The following is an 8,940-nucleotide window of genomic DNA, read 5'->3' on the forward strand; positions in this document are numbered from 1 at the left end:
GAACATATATTTAAAAATGAATTCTTTTCCTCAAAGAAATTTGACATTCGAACCCTATGCTTTAGTAGCAGTAGAATATTCTCAGCCTATTTATTGGTAGATTATAAGAACCAACAGGTATCAATAGCTTGAAGTAGTCTCAGATCGAAAATTCGTCCTTCAAAGCACATGAATTTACTGTACGGTAGGATGAGAACGGTCATTTGAAAACGCATGAAGGGTACATATTTTGCGGAAAATCCTATAGTTGATGAAAAATAACATAATTCAGATGGAAATATACATTAGATTACATTCATTGATATGCACCATAACTGAAAAATGCGTCATAATTGAAAATGGAAATCAAGAGAAATCCTTGACGGAATAACTTGCAAATTATTTCAACAACACTTTTGATGTCGTTCAGAAACCACGTGGACTTTTTGTGGGAAGGGAGAGGTCAAGAGCATTGCCGTTTAGTTAATTAGCCAGGCGTATATTATAGTTCCACTAAGACAACGTGGGCTATCGTAGAGGAGACGAATGTCGTCAGTGTTTGCGGGTTTTTGACTGAAAACCGGATAGCACCAATGACGGGTTTCGGATGTCCTCGTGTTTTGTGCACGCTCAATTGCGGCTTTGGCATTCCTGTGCGTCTCTGTTTTTACCAGGTACCGTGACGTCGCCATTCACCGCTCATTTAACGGCATTTTCGTAAAGTACATGACATTAAAAATCGACGTTTGCGAATATTGCACTTTTATTTACGTTAACAACTCAACAATGATGTTGTTATTATAGAAAAAATATAAAACGATTGTAAAATATGTTTACGGCCGAAAAAATAAAAATTCAAATGTGTTATCTCTTGGTTCCTATTACCGCTCATGCATCCATTCACCGCTCATAATGGATCCATTCACCGCTCATTGGATTATTTTTTCATTGAATCACAGAAACTATTCATTTATAAAAACTAAATAACTTTTATTTACCAATGTATTGATGATTCATGACGTTCAGTTCATCCTGTTTTGTCAAAATGAAATCTTTAACGGGTTTTACCTGTTGGATATTTTTTCCGCTGTTTGCCCTAAACAGTTCCCATGTTGTCCTGCAGCGCAGTGTGAGAAATATTTTTTTTGAGAACGTGATTTCAGGTACACCCATATAAAAACTTGGTGAAATGAAAGTTTTTTATTGTGGCAGCATGTTACACTCATTTTTGTTATAATACTTTACTAACATTTGATCATTTTTGTATGATTGACCCAAAATGAGCGGTGAATGGCGCCCTCACGGTACTTTTCCGTAGGTCATCTGCATTATGGCGATTCATTGATCTACTGCCCTTCCACCAATATTGGAATAAGTTAGTCGTCCGGTATTTTTTACAGGAGCACTTCTCTCAATGTCCATTCCATGTCAAGTTCCAATTATTGTAAACCAATGTATGTCTCTATAAGGCCCTGAGCATCCCTAGATTGGCTAGCCGGGCTCTGTAGTCTGTGCAGGGCTGGTAGCAAAACATGATGCTCAAAATAGTTAATTTAGTGACCAATTTCTCGAAAATAGTGACTAAATAGTGACTTACAGATAGCAAAAAAGTGACTAAATAGTGACTTTTAGCACACAAAGATACTAGTGACTGGGAATTATTGGACGAACTTTATTCAGAAAATCTTGGAGTATCGCATAATGAATATTTTTTTTAGAAAACTTTCACGCCTATCCCAAAAAATGTACAAAATCTTACGTATATATTTTCTAGCATATATTATGCAGAACTAGATTGATCCAGATAGGCAAGAGGCTGATGAACGTAAGTAGATGTGTCGTTAACTCTTAAGTCGGTACCGGCAGAAACGCTTTGGGACACATTGATTGAATTTCTTAGAAAATTCTTGATGAAATCTTCGGAAGAAGTTAAAACGGATGTCATTGAGTGATTTTTTGGTCAAACCCTGATTGGTAAATTTTATCTGAGGAATAGAAGAAAAAACGCTCAGAGGTTTATTGAACGTGTTTCTGAATAGTATTTGCGGGTATTTTCTTCGTACTTATGGACTGATTTCAGAGGAACATCTTGGAGGGATATTTGCTAAAATTTCCAAGAATGAAAGTAAAAATATTACAACTTTCGTAGTTTGGGGCAGCGTACCCAAGGGAAAGGCAATGCTTCGAATGTGGAATTTCTTATGAAAACTTGTTGGATGATTTTTAAGCAAAATTCATGACGAAAACATATGCAAAGAAAATGAGTGACTAAATTTGAGTAAGAATTTCTCGGGTATGATTTTTTGAATAATTTTGCAAGAATCCCTTCAAAACAAAACAAAATAAAATGTGGAAACCAACAATAGTAAAGAATAAGGCAAATTTGATGGAATTCTTGAAATATTTCTCAGCGTACCACCTTCGAAAAAATCTGAAAAATTACAGGAAAAAAACCAACGACCATTCTGAATATCTAAAGCAATGTTAGATGAACTTGTAACAGAATTCTAAATTTCTTTTAACCGTCGAATAGTCGCATCTTCAGCCACCCACAACAACACCACGCTCACACTGAGTACCACAAGCGTGCTTTTTATGGTGCGTGTACTCAGTACACGATCTCACATTTAAAGAGCATGATGAAATTCTTAAAACATTAACAGGCTTGTTCATTCACTTCCTGGCGGATTCTTCGTGGCATTACGGGAGAAGTAGTTGGGCTTTTTGATGACTAGATAATCTGAAAATCTGGAAAGTTTAGGTTGGGTAGCCTGAGGTTCAATCAAATAGTTATATTTTTTCCTTCATCAAGCTATTCGATGTATTTTTCAGGGAACTAGTGTTATTAGCTATCGTTTTCAATAACCTTCATAAAACATTCAATAACCAATTAAAACATCAGAAACAATTTCTGTTGTTTTAATTTGTCTGTGAAAAACAAACAGCCAAATTCTTTGGAAATATCATCTCGGATATTTCTCAAGGAGTTTTGTTATAAATCATTCAGGACTTCTACAAAACCATACTGAAAGACCAACGAATAGTTTCCAAAATCAGAGTTATTTTTGTTTAAGTATTTTTAAGGAAAACATTTCAGAAGTATTGTAAAAAATATTCCAGGTATTCTAAAAGGATGAAACCACTGTTATTCAGGATTGCATTGGTCAGACATTCTTCAAAGAATGTTATCAGACTCATGCTGCCAGAATATCTTCCAGGAACTGCTCCAGAAAATCATACGGAGACCTTGCAAGAAATTCAGAAATAAGTACATATATATTATAGCAACACAAGGTTTTTAAACTGCTGACTGCAAATTTCAACACCAACTCCGCCAAGAATTTCAACAAGAATTCTAAAAAAATACTTAAGAGATTTTACCAGCAGTTAAAACCTATAAATTTTTGTTATTGTCGAGAACATTTCTGTTTAAAGTGGAGTCACATGAATTATATGAAAAAAAAACAACACTAATAATCAAAGTCAGTCTTTGTACAAAGGTGATTGATGAATTTGTAAACAGACCTACTACGTACTAGACATTTTATTGTCTCCAGCTTGATTTTTAACTATTTTCAATATCAACTCTTGTTTTACTTGCTGGCTAGATTTCAGGACATTGAAAATAGTTGAAAATAGTGACTTTCTAACAGAAAAAGTGACTTTAGTTGAAAAGTTCAGAAAATAGTGACTTTATAGTGACTTACACGAAAATAGTGACCAAGTCACTAAATAGTGACTCGCTACCAGGCCTGTCTGTGTGGCAAGTCATCGTACAGACTACTATCACTCTTGAAAACGTGGCATTCATTCGTGTGGAAACTGCCTGCTATTCAAAACGCATTCGTTCGCATTCCCGTTTAAACCAGCGAAATCAAATGGGCAACGGATTCGAACAAACAAAATACGTCCGAAAGTGAATACGCCCGTAAACACAAGAATGAGGGTGATAAAGTTTCGATTAATCTTGATTAACCTCACGAAAACGCCTGAAAATACGCAATTGTTTCGGAAAATGTGTGACTAGGGTGACGATGGGTACCTGAGTAATTCTCGCTGAAACCAGGCCGCCATTTACATAAAGTCTGGGATTTAAATTTTTTCTTGCTTATTCGCTAGAATATGATAAAAAAGGATGAAAACCCCTTTGGTTGGGTTAAATTGATGGACCCCTCGCTTGGCAAAGGACACAAAAATGACGATTTTTCATCAAATTGCACCTAATTTATCGCATATCTCAAAATTTAATGTTGTATCATATACAGTCTCCAGTATAGGGTCTCCAGTTAGCCTAGTGGTTAAGACTATGGATTGCCAATCCGGAGACGGCGGGTTCGATTCCCGTTCCGGTCGGGAAAATTTTCTCGACTCCCAGGGCATAGTGTATCATTGTACTTGCCTCACAATATACAAATTCATGCAATGGCAGGCAAAGAAAGCCCTTCAATTAATAACTGTGGAAGTGCTCAAAGAACACAAAGTTGAAGCAAGGCAGGCCAAGTCCCAGTGGGGACGTCGAGCCATAAAGAAGAAGAAGAAGAAGAACATATACAAAACTTCACTTTTCTATGAAGGACCTTTCATTTGAAGTTAAAAAAAATTGGTAGCCATCTTGGATTTGGTCGCCATTTTGAATTTTATCATTGAATTGCGATTTTCGCTGTGTTCGCGAACACAGCGAAAATCGCAATTTAATGATAAAATTCAAAATGGCGACCAAATCCAAGATGGCTGTCAAAAAATTTTCAACTTCAAATGAAAGGTCTATACTTTCCCTTCATAGAAAAGTAAAGTTTTGTATATGTTACAACATTAAATTTTGAGCTATTATGTGATAAATTAGGTGCAAGTTGATGAAAAATCGTCATTTTTGTCACCTTGTCAGCCCCTTGCCAAGCGAGGGGTCCATCAATTTAACCCAACCAAAGTGGTTTTCATCCTTCTTTATCATATTCTAGCGAATAAGGAAGAAAAAAATTGAAATCCCAGACTTTATGTAAATGGCGGCCTGGTTTCAGTGAGAATTACTCACCCATTACTAGTATTTCAGAATCATCATGCTTAACCCGTTAACGCCCAAGGTGTCTCACAATTCAAATCTTCAAATAAATTTGTTATCAAAGGTCAAGTTCCAATATAATAAGCATGATTCGACGAAAAAAATGGAAGTCTATGGTGTAGTTCCAAAAAATTCTTCATTAGGTCTTCAATATCTAATAATTCTCTCGAGTTCTATTTTAGCACAACTTCTACGCTATCGTTATATTCTGATCTGTGTAGATACAATACAGCTCTAAACAAGTGAGAGAGATAATAATACCACTCAATAAGAATAGAAAAAGGACTTTTAAATTGGGGCAGAAATATAACCCGATAAACGCCTAAAAGTATGCAATGCGTGGTCCTTGTATTTTCATGTAGTTTCGACTGCAGTGTTCAACATTTTTCAAATTTATTTTTTTGTAACAAATCAAATAAAAAGTGCTCACTATGTGTAGCATAACCAAACGTTAAAATACTGTAAAAGTTAGATTTTATACAGATAATGATTTCTAATCAAGTAATGGAGTTTTTCCTTCAGTACCCCACAAACTCTCTTTACGTACTCACTGTGGTGTACACATTTAGAGTGTAAGCGAGCGGGCGAATTGCCGAACACTCCGTTTAACGAAAACGATGTGATCATCGGTCGGGTGGTCGGTTATACGATGCTATATTAGCTGCAAATAAAGCGAGGCAGGTCAGTCTCAGTTAGAACTTCAACAAGAGTGTTACCGTATTATCAAGAAGTGAAAGTTCCCCGAACATCCGAATTAATCCCCCTGGGAAAACATAAAACTCACCATACGTAAATTTTTCAGAAATGTTGCATGTTTTAAAAAATAAATCGTGTTAAATACTGTTCCTTTTAATTTGTATTCTTTGATAGATACGTATTTTGACATCAACTATAAGGTCGTCTTCAGTGTCTCGTACTTACAGGTATTCCACTAACACGCCCAGGTTCATCATCATTCCATGTTTTATATAAAATTTCAACCAGATATAATCTACACGGCCTCTCCACTTATGTTTGTACTACTCCATGTTTTTTTTATTCGTGATCAATATGTGGGATTTATGGTGCTAGTCTGGGCACTATCAATGTTACAACCACCCAAAACTTCAATTTTATTCGGTGTACCAATTGCAATTTAGAATTATGTACAAAAGTCTGAAAAACAACACTGGAGGGAAGAACATTCCCGGTAGAAATCCCTGAAGGAATCCCGAGAGGATTTACTGAAGGAATTCTGAGAGGCATATCTGGTAGAATTCTGAGGGAATCTCAGCCGAAAGCTTGAAATAATCACAGGAGAAATCCCGGGAGGAATTGCTGTATAAATTTCGAGCAAGGATCCTGGCTCGTAGCAAGAATTCCATTAGGATTTTCTGAATATTTTTCGACAGAACACTTCGAAAGTATACTAAAATGATTCTGTTAAGTAATTCCATGAAAGAACGGTGGTTAAAATTTCTGAAAGAATCCTTTCAGGATTTTCTAAAGCAATTCTCGATCGACGATCAAATCTGACTGTACATGTCAATGGTTGCTCCTCCGTGATTGCTCTGAGCTGGTACCAATTGCACTGAGATCCAAATGAATAAGGGCTGGGACACTCTACTTATTCTCAAAGCGCAATTTATATAGCTCATGCATTTTGGATCAATAACGGCGCCGGCCACGTCTTTATAGTCAGTTGGAAAGGGAAAGGAATGTTAGAGTGTGCTGGTTGTTTCTACTAAAGACCGAGAGCACCTCTGTATCCCCACAACCAGCACGGACGGGTATTTGTTAGATGGAAAGGATGGGAGATCTGGGAGTCACCGTTGGGTCGGTGATGCGATCCATGGATAGGGGTTATTTATAGTGTTCGTAAGGTGATATATTGTGTGGTGAATAAGGTGAATAAGGTTAAGCGGCACAGCACGCTTTGGTTGCATAACTTGTAGGCGTTATATACATTGCGCTGTGAGTGGAAGTTGGAAGGGAGGGAAACGACTTTTTTCAATTCGTTTCTGGTTCTAGCGATGGCTATGAACATATGAATATAAGGACTGTTCAATAAAGATAGTGGACATCTGTTTACCAATAGTTTAGAGGTAAAACTAAACAAAAAAATGTAAATTTTTGCTCAGAGTGTTATATCATTGTTCACTTCGGCAACACACTCAAAGAAAACGGAAAAAGTAAGAAATTTCGAACGATAGGTCGTATTAGCTTTGCGACTAGCAGATTAATTCTGCACAAATGGTGTTCCAAAAAGTTGTCGTTTCGAGAATTGGCTTACTAATACACTTCCGGGACCGCAATTTTTTAACGCTAAGCAGGGGACAGATGTGCCGGATGATGTAGGGTACATCAGAACTGAAAATTTTGGGAAAAAGTTTTTGGTGTGGCAAGCCGATTGTTCATGTGGCTTAAAGAGTTCTTCGTATTTCACAACGGGAACAATCAACGGTGAAAATAACAGAAAGGAATGCATCAAAAACGACTTCTACCCATCTACCGAAAACATACGGATCCTCTTTTGTTTTAGGCGGATCTGGCATCCGCATATTACGCTTCTTCTACACTAGAGATGCTCAAGACGGAAAAAGTCGATTTTGACGAAAAATGGCAAAATCCACAAAACTTCTCTGAACAGCGTCATGTGGAAAGATACCGGACAATAATTTAGCGGCATCTCAAGTAAGATGGAAGAGAAGCAAGCTCTGTTGATTGCTTCAAAAAATTTGGTCTGCGTCACAACGAAAAGTTACGGAGAAAGTTGTGCAGAATCTTATGGGAGGTATCAAGAGGAAAGTCCGAGCGTTCTTCCGAAAAGTGAAGTAAATGTTCAAACTCACGTGAATTCGGCCACATGTATGTTAATTGTCATTTATAAAAATAAACTTATGAATTTGTTCGAAAATACATATTTTCTATTGAGAAACAGGTGTCAACTTTCTTTAATGAACAGTCCTTACATGAGTTGTATATGCAGAGAAGAGAGAGAGAGAGAGAGAGAGAGAGAGAGAGAGAGAGAGAGAGAGAGAGAGAGAGAGAGAGAGAGAGAGAGAGAGAGAGAGAGAGAGAGAGAGAGAGAGAGAGAGAGAGAGAGAGAGAGAGAGAGAGAGAGAGAGAGAGAGAGAGAGAGAGAGAGAGAGAGAGAGAGAGAGAGAGAGAGAGAGAGAGAGAGAGAGAGAGAGAGAGAGAGAGAGAGAGAGAGAGAGAGAGAGAGAGAGAGAGAGAGAGAGAGAGAGAGAGAGAGAGAGAGAGAGAGAGAGAGAGAGAGAGAGAGAGAGAGAGAGAGAGAGAGAGAGAGAGAGAGAGAGAGAGATAGAAAGTGGATAGAACGATACAAAGTAAGATGAAAGGGACGGGCCAGGGATTGACCCATGACCTTCTGCATACGAATCAGAAGCGGTAGCCACGAGACCACCAAGCCCGTTAGAATCCTTTCAGGATTTTCTAAAGCAATTCTGGCAGAAAACTCCGAAGTTTATCGTGAAGGAATCCTGTAAAGAACACCTGATGGAATCCTTAGAGAGATGATCCTGATGACTTCTGGTCAGGAGCTGAGTAGGTATTCCTGTAAGAACCATAGAAGATGTCCCTATGATCTAGGATTGCCTGAAAAAAATCTCGGAAGAAATCTATATTTTTTCATATTTTTTTTCGGGAGGAATCCCTTAAAGAGTCACAGCAGGAATCTTGGAAGGAATCTCTGAAAGAATTCCAGCACAGAAGGATTGCAGAAAAGAATAACTAAGAGAATCCTTTCAGGATTTTCCAAAGCAACCCCTGTAAACATACCTGAATAGAACTCCGGAGCAATCCGTACAGCAATCTCGGAAGCAATATCTGAAGGAATCCTGGGAAGATTCTCGAAAGGAATGCCTAAAGAAATTCTGGAAAGAATTCCTGACGGTATCTCG

Source organism: Aedes albopictus, chromosome 2, assembly GCF_035046485.1.
Source record: "Aedes albopictus strain Foshan chromosome 2, AalbF5, whole genome shotgun sequence".
Taxonomy (NCBI): domain Eukaryota; kingdom Metazoa; phylum Arthropoda; class Insecta; order Diptera; family Culicidae; genus Aedes; species Aedes albopictus.